A 17,547-nucleotide genomic window follows, 5' to 3' on the forward strand; every position below is an offset into this window, starting at 1 on the left:
AAAATGATACTGTATTCCTTAAAAGCATGATTAGAGGGTCTCAGCACAAATTAGGAGCTTGAAGAAAGGAAGCTCAGCATCTTTCCCTTGACCTGCAATGAGGACTGACTTGTAGGGGGCTTTGCAGAGGATCTAACCTTCAGTGTGAAGGCATAGGTGTTCCCAGAAACAAACACTGCATTTCAGGGGTGAAATCAGCTGCTGAGTTGCTCTGTGATGCACTCTGTACATGTGCTAAATTCCAAGCATTTAGGAGTATTTAGCAGKCAAGGAGCTGGGCTCTTGGCAATTTGATTTCTAATGGCTTTTGTAATGTAGGCAGAGATGTGTGTCTTCTTACCTCTACATTCATCTCTACTATAAAAAATAGTTTTGTAGTTTATAAACTTTTGGGGGAAGTTGCAGCTACCTCTTAATTTTGCCAGAGGGCTGACACTCTGCCAATGCCTGGAAAATAGTATGCATCAGTCTAAATCACTGATATTCCTTCACAGATTATTTGGGATATGGATTAATATTGTTTTGGATCAAGCAAAATGGAGCACTGGGTACCTCAGACTGCCATGGGAATGACTGAGCCCTCAAGCAAGGGTGTTGCATGTCCTTGCAGAAATGATCGGGGACAACCCACTCGCCCTACCCAAAGATGGGTGACAGAAGGCAGAAAGTTACTGATTACCATARGACACTCCACAAAGCAATCACTGCATCTCCAGCCTCTCAGCCTCGATCCTGTAGGAAGATCTGTGAACGAACGGTTTAGATAAAAACATTTTACTTTGCTAAYTACAGAATCTTACTTTTTCAGGTTCATGCAATAAAATTTTTGTACCTTTGCTAAGTTACAAAACAAACTCACCGTTTGAACCCACAACTCTGCATGTTTTGCTAAAGTGCAATAAACGAAGTTAAAAAGGTGCTTAGTCCAAAGGGGAAATAAACTTCCCCAGAAAGTGTGCAGGTGATTTCCGATTTCCCAGTGAAAAACAAAGATTCAAATGAAAAATTCTAAAACCTTCTTTTTTTATATTGATTTTGGCCATTGATTGGCCTATTTCATCTTTAAGTTGCATTTCTATTTTGCCAGTTTAATTCCATGAGTTTCAGCAATGTACCTTTCCTCTGTTCAGAGAAGTGTCAGGGAGGGAGAGACATGCTCTGAATTAATCTCAGGAATGAATTGATGGCAAGTTAAGAGAGAGAAGGGTAGTCCCAATGAGGAAAGGACTCAATTTCTCGAAATGTAGCTCTAAATAATTAATATCTTGTTTCAGGTCCGCAATAATATACTGTTGCTGTAGGACTCATGCTTTCCATTGCTGTTACATGTGTTACAAGTGCTCTGGATGAGTAATGCTGGTTCACTAAGGACCTAATCTAAACCCTGCCCATCTCTTTGGTACCATCACACTCTCATTACAAGTCAAAAGGAGGCATCCTCTAACTTTCTGCCAGCTCCAGAGGAAAAATTGCAAAAGTACACTCTTTAGGGTTTTATTTTGGAAAATTCATGGGTTCCAGCGCAGAGGTATGGTACAAGACATAGGCATTGCTTCAGAGTTATAGTCCCCGTTGACTGGATCAACCAAACTTCATAGGGAGCTGAGGGTTTGTCTACCTCCTTCTCTGAAAACCTTAGAGTTTGTGAAGAATAAAGGATTTCTCTCCAAGAACCCAGAGCTCTTTAATCTTTTCCTGTACATGATTTAATCTTTAATTTTTCATTAGCGATGTCTGGTTACTTTGAGGATTCAATTTTCTCCTTCTTTATTAAAAGAGGAAGAACTGTTGAAATTTTCAAGCAACGAGGAAAGAAGCAGGTGGTTCTCAGATAATGCRGAGAAGGCAACTTAGAGGCCTCCCTTCTCATCAACAGATGTGCTAAGCTGCTGAAACAAGTCACTACTCCTCCATGCTTTAGCTTCTCTCCTGGTAATTGCACCCCTGTGTGTCAAAGGGGCGTATTGAGCCTTGACTCACTGACAGCCCTGTAGGAACTAAAATGTTATTGGTTGRCATAATAGGATTCCAACCTGCCTGAGAAAATTAGAAGGCAAAATCATTCTCAAGCTTTTTCTTAAGTTGTCTTTTTCAACTAGCGTAGTATCCATCACTGTGGTGCCTGTGCAGCTCCTGAGATGCTGAAATGTACCACTCATACACATCTTTCTGCTCTTCCCGTGTGACCATCCACTTCTTCATTCCTTTAGCGTCTGCTGTTCTACCTAATGCTTTGACTCCAGAAGGAGTTTGCAGCCAGAGGCATGTTTAATTCTATGTAAACGTGAATAAACTAATGTATCGTGTCTACACCTCACCTACCATACACAGAATCTTAATTGAACCTAACAATAATTGTAATGAGAAATTATTGGGTATGTCCTGGGGTAAGGAGGAAGGACAGGTCATTTTGGAGCTGCAGTTTAAGAAATCATGTATAGCATTACCCTGACTAAATTACATGCTCTCTGAACTCTTAGAGATGTCCACATTAGGCTTAGTAGGCATAATAATGTGTCCTGAAACTGTATCCAGTACCTGGTGAGGATATGGGTGGTGATGTTCATGGACCACAGGGTGGGGTTTTCTCTAGGTCCCATCCAAAATTGGATTATGATCCTATGGTGAGATTTACAGTGAAATTCCACAGCTGGGAAATCAAGGGAATTCAGTTCATTTCCTCCCACATCCTGGAAGTGCCTGAGCTCCAACAGCACCTCAGCCTTTGTCCTGAATCTGGGATTGAATTTCTACTCTACTAGGGGAACCACAGGTCCCATTCCCTGTAACAGGGGATGGTACAGAGGGTCTAGGACTCCTCCAGGTGTTCCTTTTGCTGCTTGGTAACTGTAATACACAGTGTTAACTTGTTTTTCTCATGTTAGAAATATGGAGACATTCAGTTTTGGACTGAATAGGAAACTTTGCAAAATTTGGGCATGGGGTCATGAGTGTAAGGCTATTTCTGTATCCTCTCCAATTTCTGTTTAACAGAAGAGATATCCAGAAACTTTACTGYAGGGATCAGAGTCCAGGATGACTTTTCTATGACAGTTTTTGCTCATCGTGTAGAATTAATAGAATCATTAAATTTGACGGCTGTTAGAGAAAAGAGAAGTATACAGACAAACGAATTCAGCCAGGTCTTGAACCCCAGCATCCTAACCAAGAACTGGGGATCCATTCTGCTGGGAAACAAAAACGTGTGCCAAGAGATTAGAATAGAAGCTGGAGGCAGGATACAGGGTGGCAAGGTTGTGTTGGTCTCTCTGATGCTGGACTGTAGCTGTGTCACCTCATTCCTGCACGTGCACCTTTGCTGCAGATCTTAGGTAGCCCRTAGGAGATGCTATGGAAGCCCTTTCCTCCTGAAGGCTCTGCCCCCAGCCTCCAGCGCTGTGTCTATCTATAGAGACTCTCATTTTCCTAAGGGCCACTCTATTTTGGTGAAGAAAATAAGGGAGCAAGGCATTCTGGGTAGCAAAATTCCAACATAGCATCTTCTGTCTTTACCTGTATTAACTAAACGACTGACGGAGGCTTCTTCATTTTCTTCCTYGTTGGATCTTTCTTGCTGTACAATGGAATTCATACTTGCACTACCAGTTTCCTATTCCACAAACATGTTTTGCCAGTTGCCCTCCAATCTCACGTTATGGCTACTCAAAAATACACACCCAGAAAAGCATCGGCTAAAAATACTATTTAACTATAAGCTTWAAATTCCACTAGAAGGATGCAGCAGCAACAATGGCATAAATTCTAATATTATTAAYGTTCTGTAAACCTCTACCTTCTTCTCATGTGTGACCAGCAGCACCTGAATCTAGGATTTTGCTCTATAAAAAGCTAGAGTCTTGCTCACTCAAGTGGAAGAAATCTTCATTCCCCATTGCCAGGGACTCTCTTCTGGTCTTCACTGCCATCAGTCTGCCCAGTACCCTTCTGAAGTGTATAGCACTAGATGTTTTCCATGTATCAACTTTGCTTGCTCTTCTGTCATCAATTTTCAGATGCATCTTTGTCCAGTTTGACACTCAAATCTATATAAACAGAAAAATCATGAAATGGCAAATTTCAGCATAGTATAGACAGCAGCCCAGCTGAAGAATACTCAAAAAGAAAGACATATAGATAGGAAACCATTTATATTTGCAGTCATGGAGCTAGAACCGGTATTACTTACTAGTTGACAAGTTATTTTCACACACTAATGTTACTAGTGTGTACCTTATTCATAGTACTTTACACACTGCCTTTCCAACATTTCCTTGAATGGAAAAAGGAAGAGGAAGAGGAAGAGGAAAAGGAAGAGAAAAACATGACATCCATGTGACCCCATGCGGATAACTTAGGATACATAAAGCTCAAGAAAGAGAAAACAAACAAACAAACATTGAAATGACATAGGAATTATATTTTATTTTTCATGAACATTATGGGTAGAAAAAAACATTTCATTTTCAAGTTTTTGAAGTTTCTGTTGCAGAAGAAAACATATTTTTATGATTGAATTATGAGTAGTAGGAGAAAAGAAGAAAAAACAATTAAAACAGGCATTACTTTATAATACTGAAGAGTTTTTCRACAGCACACTTTTGTCAGCATAAGGAAGAATCACGAACTGTAAAATGATTTTCCATAACATGATACATATATTTAACACATTATGTGGGCAAGGAGCACACACTGAGGGCTCCACTCAATTGCACATATATGGACATTTCATGCCRTTTAAGATCTCCAGGAGTATCAGAGCCTTCCACCTAGGGCTAACAGCTWTGAGTTACCTGCACCCTTCCAGAGCAATAGCTGGAGACCAGACTGRATATCCCAGGACATCCCAAGTGACCTACACATATTTTAGATGTGAGTAGTGAGAGAGAAAAAATACAAGGAGATAACTAAGAGAATTACAGACAGTGGAGATGGTAGGATTTAAGCCATCATGTTGCCAAATGCAGGCATCTGTGCCAGGGTAAGATGACTGGTGCTCTGAACAACACTTCATCTTTTCAATGGACCAGCTCACCACCACCTATAGCATGAGTTGGCAAGATGGGTGCATCTCTGCAGTACAAATTCAGGGCTTGGTTCTCTTACCCATGCTTGGGCATCTTATGACATTCAAGGGATGCCCAAAGCTATACCTTTGGGTGACAAAGCACTGGAACAGATTGCCAAAAGAGGTTGTGGAATCTCCTTCTGCRGAGATATTCAAAATCCACYTGTATGCRATCCTGTGCAACGTGCTRTAGGTGACCCTGCTTGAGCAAGGGAGCTGAACTAGATGAACTCCAGYGGTCCCTTCCAACTTCAGCCATTCTATGATTCTGTGACATGGGGCTGGGTGGTAGGACACGACTCACAAGAGACTGTGCCCTTCCAGACCCATAGCTAGGAACCAGGTAGGATTCCCCGGGGTATCTCCAAAGGCTTCAGCTGCCTGTGTGTAGGCTACTGCACAGAGCCTATACATTCAGTCATAGCAGTCCCTAGATTTCCTGCTCTGAACAGCTGACTTTCCTAAAGATGGCTGAAAGTAGGTGAGCTGAATCCTATCTTTTCCAACTTTGTTCCTGCTTTAATTTTGACATCTACATCCTTATGTTGCAATAATCTTTTCAGAGTGTTTTTAACCATGCGAAATACTCTAAAGACCTACTGCTACAATTTTATCATGTGATCAGTTACCTTCATGTTGCATCATCTTAGCCGCTGTATTTTTTTATAAGAAAATATGGATCACTTCAGTGTGAGTACTTATAAAAGAAGAAATGGAGGCATCTAAGTATGGGAAATTGTAGATTCTCAGAGCTGGTGGTATTAAAAATATAATCAGGAAAGTTTGTCTGGGCACATACTGTGTGAAGTGAGAACATTTCACTGTTATCAGACAGGTTGCTAAATGACCTTTAAGATCTATTTTTTTCCTTTTCCCCAGCAAGGCACATTTAACGTTGCATAGTCTCCTGAATAAAAATCTCTCTAATAATTACATTTTCTAGTTCCTGTGCATTTGTCCCTAGATGACTCCTAAGCAAAGTCTACACAAGCTGCAGGAAGCTCAGTTAGTTACAGCCATTTTAGACCACAGCCTTGGAGAAAAACAGATTACTCACTGGAGGTGAAAATGACCTGAGGACATTGGCTCTCCAACACAGCAAAGAATATGAGCTTAGTCCTTGCGTAGGAATATTTTCCTCCTACAGTCTTACGCTCCAGCTCAATCTTCTGGAGCCCCCTTTTCTCTCATTGGTTATGATGACCTCCAAGTCTACATGGCATTTCTTCAGTTACTGTAACATGAATTTAAGTAACTCAATGACTGTTTGTTGTCCTCCTCCAAGGATAAAACTGTCTCTGATGGACATATAAAGTGTAAAGGATCTCCATGTTAGTGGAGATCCTAAAGCTGATGCAAAACAAAAGCTCTTGGCTCTTCCCAGCTCCATCCCTCACTACATGGTGAGTGAGGTAGCGGTTTCCAGCAGCTTTGTGATGTCGATGCAATGAGCTTATACAAAACTTTTTATGTCCATCTCTTGCCATCATTGTTGCTTCTGCTCATGTTACCATTTTCTCATGATCTTCTCATCACAAGTCAATTTGCACGGAGAGATGTGGCACAATGCAGATTTATGAGGTCAAAGATCTTGCCACGCTCTACCAAAGAATATTTCCATATAAGAAGAGCTGGATCTCCTGTCTCCACAAGACTGTTCAGTAACAGATTTAACACTTCTTCCATGGACCATGGCCAACCCTCTACCAATGAATCTAGGATAATCATGTTAGGCAATGTGACTGAAGGCTAATCACCATAAAAACAATGGCCCAGTGAAGGTCAGAAGAATAATGACACATGGAAGAACCTCAATGACCTAACCAGTGCAAATGGAGCACCTTAAGTTAGCTACTCCAAGGCTGTCCAAGGAGAATGATTAGAGCGATATGCCACACATGAAACCCAGGAACTTGCAGGCTTAAAGGGATCAGATTTTTGCTTAAAGAAGCATGGGACTTATTATGGGATGCAGAAAACCCTTTGGGGATTATGTAAAATTTCTTCTGTGGTGTTTTTAAGGGCATTGTGGGAATGTGAGATACTTACTAAGGAATGTTTAGGAGAGGGATCAAAATCAGGGAAAGGGAGGAGTCAGTGTGGATGTGGAAGAACAAGCATGGGAGAAAGGAAAGGAGATTAGAGGGGCCGCTCTAGTATAAACAGGCTCTGGTTCAGTACACTTGTCTGGCTTTCCCCTGCATTTTATTTCTGCAATCTATCCTACATTCTCGTTAAATCTTATTTCTAACTATCTTCTATGTGAATGTGCTGTCTATTCTGGGTGAGCATGTGTGAATGCCAGCAAACTGCAAGTTGAACTAGCTAGTGAGTAGGAGGAGACATCTGAGTATCAGCAACTGGAGCAGGGCTGTGAACTCCACATGGGTTTGTACGAGCCAGTGTCAGCAACTGGAGAGACCCCAAGATTTGGGGGCCAGTTACTGGATACTCAGCCTGCTGAAGAGACCTGTTTTGTATGTCTGCGTATTCCTGTAACAACTTCAGTCCTGATCAGCTAGGGAGGAGGAACAGGACTGTGCTGTTCATGCTCATGTGAGTGTTGTGTGTGCACATATGGGTGCTGATAAGGCACTAGTTTCTGTCTGCGTTCGCCTATGTGTCCATCTGTGTGTGCATCTATAYGTATGTAGACGCACATGTAAACATGAGTATATGAAATACATTACCCTGTGTTTGTGTGGAGGGGTGCTCCCATCAGGAACATGTGCTCAGCAAAGTGTTCTCCATTTTCATCCCTCTTTTCTGAATGTTGACTGCATTTTAGATCACTTGTCTCGTGATTTGAGGGAAGTGGACGACTACTCTGTGAATGAGCACTGAATTACAGAGCTAAGGATGGAAAAGAGTGAAGGGAAAAACTGATCTCCATCAGTGGAAGGCAACCGCCTGTGAAGTTATATGTAGCAGCTGATTGACGTCTACCAGCAATCCTAGTAGAAAAGCATTGGATGGGGTAAAGGGATGTCCCGTGTGTATAAGGCACTGATCTGGGACTCACTTTTAGTTTGGACCATGACACAAGCAGGCACATGCTGGTCCTCCTGGCTGAAGCCCTAGGTCTTGCAAATTTACTCTGCAATGAGTTTTAAAATGGTTTCAAAACTGAATATATTAAAGAAAAAAAAAAAAAGATACCACCTCTCAGGCTAAATTTTGATTACCATACCGAGGTATTCCAGGTCTTTTCTCACAAAATAGGCCCTGTATAGCTGTGCTCTGCTCGCTGAAGTGCTGGGCTTGTCTTTTTAAGCGTGGGTACTGCATGCTATAAGCCAGGTGAAATTGTATTGTACAAAAGCAAGACTACTTCCCTGTTTCTTCTGTAAATACCTTCACAGACCCTCTCTAGGTCTGCACTTAGATCTCCCCTTTCTTTTGACAGTTCCAGTGAGGACTCCTGATATTAGAGGACAAATTATTTTAATTTTTTTTCTCCACGCACATCGCCTTTCTCCCAGACCTGCTACTTTTCATAAAATTACAGTGATTAAATTTTGCAAGGTGGCACAATTATTGCATGATATTTTCATTCCCCTTCTGAAATGATGTTTCCCAACTGTGGCGCAGAGTTGCCTGTGTTACCTTCAGTGGGTTGCTTAATCCTTCTGTTTCTTATCTAAAAATATGAAGAGCCTAATGAGGCATCTTATAGTTGTCCTCTCTCTCGCTGAATTGTCAGATCTTCAGAGCAAAGATCATTTTTCCCCAGGTGAATACTCAGTGCTTAACACATTGTAGCCTTGATACCTGTGGGTGATTTTCTCATACTTCTTTAGCTACACTAAAAAACTACTACTACCCTACTCTCCTGCATCAGGGAGAGTTTCCAAGGGGTCTTCAGTGACAACAGATTAAAAGTTTAGTTTATTTATCTCCTATGAGAAAAACATGACCACCGCTCTGAAGTCAACAGAAAAATTGAGTTCAGAAAGAGTGAAAAACCCACTAGTTCAACACTCATCTACCATTTTCGTTATCAGGATAATTTTCCTTCCAGATCCCTGCGTTACTAGAGACGCTTGTGTCCCTTTCAGTAAGTTGCGCTAAGGATCTCAGAAGCAGTGTGGTATCATATTCCTAGTCCGGTCTCCTAACTAATTGCATAACATGAGGAGAGGGCTCAGCATGTGTGTGGTGTCTACCAGAGATGTCAGCCTTGAGGACGAGGAGCCCTCACTTCATTTTCTGGAAAACAAACTGCCTTGAGGCACGGTGTTGGAAAAGAGCAAGCCAGATCTTGCCACCGCCTCTTACACTCCTAATTGCTGCACTTGCCTCTCAGAAAGGTTTGAAACCAGCCTTTCTCATCGATCTGCATTGTACGTTTGGCAGAGATAGAAATACCTCTCACTTTCATATTTATCAGGCATCTTGGAATCTCTACCATGTCGGAAACAGGGACAGGGAGGCAGATTTTCTCTGTGCATTAACCAGGAAAAACACTCTGTGGCTATTAAGTCATTTTTTCTGTGTAATATTAAGCCCATTTTGCAGATAGTAAACTGAGACATACAGAAATTCAGAGTATTTTCAGGGTGCTTGTCTGGATTTAGATGTTTGACCACTATTGAGACATAAAATTCTAAATGCCAGGTGCATGCAAAGCAGTTAGACACCTAATTCTTCTCAAAGAGCCAGCAGTTTAGGCTCCAAGCATACCTCAGTGTTTCAGTCTGGGTAGGTATGTCATTCTGAAAACTGGAACTCATTTTCCTATGTCACTCAACCACTTTTACAGATTTTAGCCATAACCAAGAAGCACGGTGTTGTACAGGAAAGATGTTTGAAGCGCACTCTGCATGTATAGTCCAGGAATTACGTGTGGTCCAACAGACTCTGCCCTCTTCTAGGACAGCACCAACACTGGGAGTATGATATGTGCAGGACAAGCTTTTAAAGGATAGTGCCTGCAGGCTAGATGGGAAGGTCAAAGAGCTTTGAGATGATTTTTGTCTTGAGGTGGGAAACTTCAAGTGAATGAGGTGAAACCCACAGGAGGCATCTCCATCTAGGAATATCCCCTTACAGGTAAGGGATAAACTTTATAGAAAGTCCTCTTTATAGTCAAGGGATTTTAATAAACAGCCCATCTCATCTAACAGGGATGCTCACACTGGTCAGACAAACCATCCCTGAGCTCCTCCATCTCTGTTGACTGGGTCTCCTGATAACAATCTCTCTGATAATGATCACAGCCTGGACATTCAGCTGAGTTAGAAACACTGGCATTGTAGGCACAGGTCTAGGGACACACAGCCCATCCATAGCTGTTACCGAGATCGTAGATATTCCTTGACCCTTAAGTTGAAACCAGCTGAACACAGCACAAAGTTTGGGGAAAAACACTCACCCTTGCTTAAATGCATGCAAATCAAGTGGAGGAATCCCTAAAAGCTGTGTTGAACTGTAGGAATCCCCTTCTTCTTCCCTTCCTCCTCTTTCCTCCTTTGAGCTGCTCCTCGCAGCCCAGGCATTTCAAAGGCAAAACATCCTCCATCCTTTCTGCAGCATTAGAGCAGCTCCCACCTCTGCTCTAGAGCTGATGCTGTTCCCCTCCATTACTCCTTCCCTGCACAGCTCATAGTAATGAGACTTTTTACAGTGCAATGCCTGTTGGAAGTTGTTTTCCTACCAGCCTTGTAAGAGAGCTGATTTGTAAGACACGGACACCCCCTCCTGGCTACTGAGCTGAAAAAAGGAATCTTGGATATCAATAATCATGAGTACGTTTTAAGAAAGGCAGTCATGCATGCAATGACCCCAGCAAAGTAGCTCTCATAAATACATCAGAAGAACATCCCGAGAATTCACGAGAGGTGCTGACACAAAAGAAATTGTTTAATGCAGCAAGGAAATCATTCAGTCATAGAGGCAGTTTATATCTCATGTATTTCAATTTTATTATTTTTATTTGTGCCTAAAAAAAAGAAAGAGGGAGAGAGAAAAAAACAATAATAAAGGCATTAGAGAAAAGGTAGCAGATCGGAACATGTTGATCCATCAGCAGGGATGACCAAAGAGAAATGACAGTAACGTGGCAACAACAAGGAAATCTGTGTTGAACATTTTCATCTAACAAGAAAATGTCACCCTGCTAATGAGACATTCAAAGTGAAAGTAACGCTCGGAATTAAAAACCACWTCCCAGAGCAAAACTAGACTGTGCTTTGGGGTAGAGGCCTAGGAACAAATATTTTCTACAGTGAGTGTATATAGACAGAAGAAACTTTGTTTCTCTACCCTCAAGCCCCCCTAGTATCATATAGAGAAGGAGGAAGAATAAGCAGCAACTGCTCCYGCTTGTCCCGGTTATCAGATTGAAACCAGGGCTGACACACATCTCCCTTACAAGGACTTTGCCAGCCTGAAGTGGGACCTCGGTTTCCACAAGGTTTCCACCATGGCTACTTGGGATAAGAATTTGGCAGAGTCACTGATAGAGCCCAGTGCAACGAGTTATTCAGCTGTTCCCTTCTGCACAAAACTTGCACCACAAAGCAAGCCCTCACTGGTAATCTGAGCAGGGGAGAAAGAGATGGTGYGGATCCTGGTGGGAGAGGTTCTGCATTCATCTTCCACTCTGCATTCACTGTCAGAGAGGTGCTGTGTTCAGCAGTGACCGGAATCGCACAGGAACTCAGGAAATTCGTACTCTGAGCCTGGCTCAGGTCTCACACATCGTGAGGCATTGGAGTCATTTCCGTAACTCCGTGCCTTAGACACTGATCTAAATAAAGAGAYAGCAATAGATGCTATCTTCTCCCCTTTCTTGCTGTGTAGCTATAAACTGTAAGTAAGTGAATTAAGTGTTTGGAGGTCACTTGAGGGGTGCCTAAATGCACTTGTAGAACAACTCACTACCAGGCCCAGTCATGAACTCCTCTCCTTGTACTGGGAATGGCCTAGAGGCTCTCTGCCTCATTTACAGCAACTTTTGAGCCTTTATCACTCTATAGCCACCTGCCTGTCTTCAGCCAGTCCTGGGTCATTAGTTGTCTCTTCCTTTCACCATTTCCAGTGATTCCCTTCACTCAGCTGCACAGAAACCCTCACCAGGCTTACCTGACTGTTATACTGGTTTTATTCTGATCTCTGAGATCCTATGTCTACCTCACAACAAGGTATTTCACCAGCCTAGCCCTTTCCTGAAGTGAGTTTACTCCTCTGAAAGGCATAAATATGTTCTGCTCCTGACAATGCTGTTCCTGATCTTAAAACAAAGAAAAAAATAACACCCTGAAGAATGGCTATAAACCCATCAGGCTGGAGAAGCTTACCCCAACCTCTTCTTTCTAGAAATGYAGAAGTTGTAAGGGAATCCCAACTTTTGCTCCAAAGAGGAGGACCAGTGCAATTAAGCCATTTGGTGATCTTCAAATGCCCAAGTTTCTTGGAGCGACTGTGTCAGGATGGCCAATTGGTGTCCAGCCACCTGGCTCTTTGCAGAGCCGTGTTATAGCAATGGCACTTTTCTCAGAAGGCTTYTTCTCAGTGGCACAGCGCCAAAAACGAGCGTAGAGCCTGTCCCAACCTCCAGCTGTGTGGGAGTCTCCCACACACCTGCTATAAGCCTGTCACTTCCCTCAGCTGCTATTACCTAACGGTTCTGGGGTGCATCGTCTYTCGCAGCCTGGCAGTGATCTTCTGTTTTCACGGTAACATTTTGACACGCTTTTTCTAATGCTGATTCYTATTATGATAACGATGAGAATTACCCAGGTATACACACTTCTTCCAGTCTACCAGCCTTATTCAGGCTTTGTGTTGCAAGATTGCGATTCCCTTTGCAAGCACGCCTGAGGTGGATCACAGCAGCAGCTATTCCACAAAATGTGACAGGACCAAAAAAGCAGCTGAGGACAAACAGTGCCAATCATTGCCAAGGAAAAATTAAGATACCAAAATTCTAATAAAATGTTCACATGGGATTTTTTTTTTTAACTAAGAAACGTCAAGCTCTGCAACAGCTGACACCTAGAAAATAAAGGATATGTTGTCATTTGGCATCTTTTAATGAAAAAAATGGACACTCTTGTAAAAGTTGTGACAACGGGTTATTGCTATAGATGCAGAAATTGTGAGATGACCATGACTTGCATACATAGATTACTTGCCCTTCTGGGAGATCAAGCTTCAGCTGGTTCCTTCACTATCAGTAAGAGATCCCAAAATCACCCAACATGAAGACACCAGAAGCTGACCTACCATCCCAAGGTGATGTAGTATTAGCCAGGATCTTTGTCACAGACAGAAAAAATGCTGTCAAAGACCAGGAAAGCAATTATGTGGTGGACTTGTCTTGTGCTTCAAACGGAAATCACTTACAACTTCACAGGCCATGAGAGCAGCTCATGAACAGCCCAGCTGTCCCCGTTTGGAGTGTCCAAGCTTGGAGGGACCCTCAGAAGACCCCATCAGTGCTAGTTAATGCCATTTGTTATCTACCAGGCAGACTAGCAGTGACCTAAAACCCCTTCTAACACTGTCAGACCCCATAACCCTTTCTTGATTGCTCTGTTTTCCTTCCTCACTTTGGGAACTTCATTATTTTCAAGCCAGACACTCTCACTTACACTTAATGAATGGCTTACAGACATTTAAGCCTGTGCGTGTGTTTGGAGGGTCATAAAACACAGGGAAAGTGGTAGTAAGTAGCCTGTTCACAGGCTAATATTTTCCTAAATAGGCTAACCAGCTGAACAATGGGAGCTATTCATCAGCAGTGACTTCTGCATTGCTTTCTATTACAATGTCACTACATTCGGTGCCAGGGTTGAAAATGCATTTACATATTAATCCTGATGCTGTATTTCTCAAGGTTACTGGACAAAATGAAACATCAAAGCAATCCCATCAGTCCTAGTGTCGTTGTTTGTTTTATTAAAATTCATGGCCTACCTTATCATTTTTGCTAAGCAAAAAAGCTATATTAAAACTGACAGCTCTATCAAAGGCAGATAAAATTCAGAGCATAGGAGTTTTAATCTCTACCTCTTTTTTTTCCCTACTAAACTGATTGCAAAATGACATGCATCTTCTCTTTTCACTCTTTTCTTTCTGTCTCATGTCTTCTATCTCCACAACAGAAACAACAACACTCCTTGACTTTTAGAGCAGACAACCCAGAAAACTCACCTGTTCTGATCACCTGCCTAGCCCCAGACACACATTTCCACTGGGAACTCCTTGTAAGAAAGAACCACAATGCAGATCTTACTTCTTATGCCAGGTATCACATTTTCACTCACTCCTGTTTCCCATCTTTGGATAGTTCATGACAGAAAACTGGAACTGAGAGCTGAGGTCCTCTGTTATTCCCAGTTTCTTTGAGGTTAGCAACAGTCACAATTTAGATATATATTCTCACCCTCTCAGCCACCTCCAAGACAATATGGGCTATGTCTTTATGAACTGTTTCCTAGCTTCAAGGAAATATGAATGCTTGGGAAACTGGGATCACTAAACTAGCTGTATGAAAACTATCTACTTTACGGCCTTTTGGGGAATTTCACCTTAGTGTTTAGACTGATTTTCCTCTAAAAGCAGAACAGTGCTTCCCAGCGATGGACAAGGAGGGAGCTCCCACCTACTCATTTGGTGTGAACACTCCAAACAGCTGAAGCATCCTCAGAATAGGAAATGCTTAACCCCATGTTTTAGCAAGCAGCACTGTGAATAACATGTTCTGATGGTTGCATTGAATCTGATCTGTGGCTCTGAATCCTTAGTCAGGCAATAAAATCACTTGGGCAGTCAATCAAAGACTTTCCAATCAAGGAAAACTAGAAATATACTTGAGGGTCTAAGGCCTATATTCAGAGCACCACCAATAAGTGCTTAGTTGGGGTGACACACAGCTCAGTCTAACAAGCTAGGAGAAGAAGTGAGATGAATCTGCCTGCAGCTCTGCCTTGCATGGACAGCTCACTTTGGGACAGCTGCCCTGCACGTATGACTCCATTTCTCACACAGCAGACAGCAACTCACCCCAAACTGCAGGCAAATGCATTAGGCGAAATCAGATCCCGTGCTGCCTCACTGGAACATCTTTGTTTATACCTGAGCACCATAACAACCTCTGTGGACTCAACAACTGTGACATAAACAACCATCCTGCACAGGAACAGATATCCTAGTTATCTGCATCAGAGTTGAGTCAGGTAGCTAGGAGCAAGGACTAGTCCAGCATTAGTACCAAAGTCAGAAAAACAGCTAGACTGGTTTGTCTAAGGCCCATTTGGTCCTGTCCATCCAAAAGTGGATGCCGATGGGAGAATGCAAGAGTGGGTCTAACACTGAACTGTAATTCTTCTGGGGTCCACTAAGTGTTCACATTCACTTACTGAGCCGGAGCTGTTGGCTGTGCATTTACCACCTTCAAGGGATTTGTCTTCCAAACATTTATATTCTTGCTTTTGAACTTATGAAAACTGCTTCTGGCCCCCAAAACTCTGGGTGGCAAAGAGTTCAATAAAAGGTACCTAGACGAGAAGCAGGGCCCTAAAACACCACACCTGGTGCATAATCCTGCAGTGTTATCTTAGTGGATGGGTTAATGCAACCTTAAATGTCTTCTCAAGACCACAACTGCAGCAATCAGCCACAGTTGACTTCTACTCATATGGAGCCTGTAATCCTCCTGTGGAGTGCAGAACTGGCTCAGTAGCTTTTCCAGCACGTTCCTGGATCTACAGATTGCATATGCCATGAATGCAAAAGCACCAAAAAGAGGTTTCCAGCTGTCATTATCTTTAGTTTAGGATGCTGCTGCCCTGCTCCCGTTGGCTGATGATTTATTAAGAGCTATTTACGCCTGAGCCAATATTTCCTTCTGTTATCCTATCTATTTGCAGTGCCCTCTGCAGCTTCACTACATTGCTTTGATTTATGATTCATGCTATTTTATTTTCTTCGGAGTTCTGCTATATTTATTTATGTTGCCCTCAAGATCTGATTTGCAAAATGTACCAGTCCTGGCAACTTCATCCAGGCCCCCTCCCTGTATGCACATAATACCATCTCCTACTTTTGAATAAGTCATTGCTTTTATAGAGAGTAATAAATTTTCATAAGAATTTTTTAATACAAGATCCAGTGTTAGGGTCATTAGCAAACATCTCTCACGTGTTAATGGGATGGATTTGAATTTCTGTACTGTCTCTGTTAATAGGCAAAAATCTAATTAAGACATTAATAAAAAAAGCTGTTGTAATTAATTTTCTTTAATAAGGGAGGGCAATATATGATTACGTAATTTTATTAGACTAAAATAAATTTATAGACATTGAAAAAGGCCCTATTTCCTTTTTCTCATTGAAGGAAATGTTCCTGGATATGCAAAAATCTTTGCTATCTGGACTGGAAAGAAATTCTAGGACACAGAAACAAGAAAAGCAGCAAAGATTCATTCCCTGCAGTCATTTCCCAGTGTATATCTGGACTATTTTAAAAGTTCTATGTTACAACAGCCCTTTCCCTCCCCTTCAACAGCCTTGTGGGTATTTCCACCCTGACTCCGTCTGTCTCCTTTTCATTTATGTCATGTAATAGCTGCTCCTCAATTCCATCATCCTTCATAAAGCCTTCGACTCTCATGAGCATGCTTAAAGGAAATCAGTGGGTTTTGACTATGGGGGTGCCTTTTGCAGTCTACTAATGCTGCCAGGTCATAAATCTGTATTTTTAACCCAAAAAAGGAGTTTTGTGCTGTACTGAGGGCTTGACTGTTAGCATTGCTTGACGGTGAGAGAGAGTGTGACCTGTAAGGTCATCGCCTGGCATGTCACGAGTGTTGGAGAGACCCCTTGTTTCTCATGGTGAGTTGCCATGGTCAGTCTGTGGCAGTGCTTCATCGGCAAGAAAACCTCAGGGTTGGTCTTCTAATGGATATGACTGCTGTTTGGCTTGACTGGTCGCATAAGGATGAGGAGCAGAGAATGTACACCTAGGACTTCCCCAGAGTCTAAATGTTTGTTGATCAAGAACCTTCACTCCCCTGGCACTGAAGGAAGGAGAACTTACACCAGTGGTCCCACAGATCAGCTCCACGTCTGAAGCTGATCATCCCTTCCTGCAATATGATTGCGCACATCCTGTGACTCCCTTGGACCACAATTCCTATTCTTATTATTCTATTCTATTCCTGTTCTATTATTCCTATTTCCTGTGCTTATCCCATTCCCACGAGTACAAATCTTGCCCCACTACATGTTTTTCTTACAATTTGTATTGACTTTGTCTTCTGAGCAGCTTGTCTACACTCCCAAGTTTCTGGCCATCTTCTCATAAATCCTCATCCATTCCACTCACCCCCTGCACATGACAAACGATGGTGTCATGCTTCAGCTCCAGCATCCTGATCTGTGTGACAAAGAGTTTCTAATCTCACCCCATTGTTCATCGCTTTCTCCCCTTAATCTCAATCAGCTCAATGTGTCAACGGCACTTTCTCGAAATCA

Source organism: Rhea americana, unplaced genomic scaffold (assembly GCF_003343005.1).
Source record: "Rhea americana isolate MKP2758 unplaced genomic scaffold, rheAme1 scaffold_140, whole genome shotgun sequence".
NCBI lineage: Eukaryota > Metazoa > Chordata > Aves > Rheiformes > Rheidae > Rhea > Rhea americana.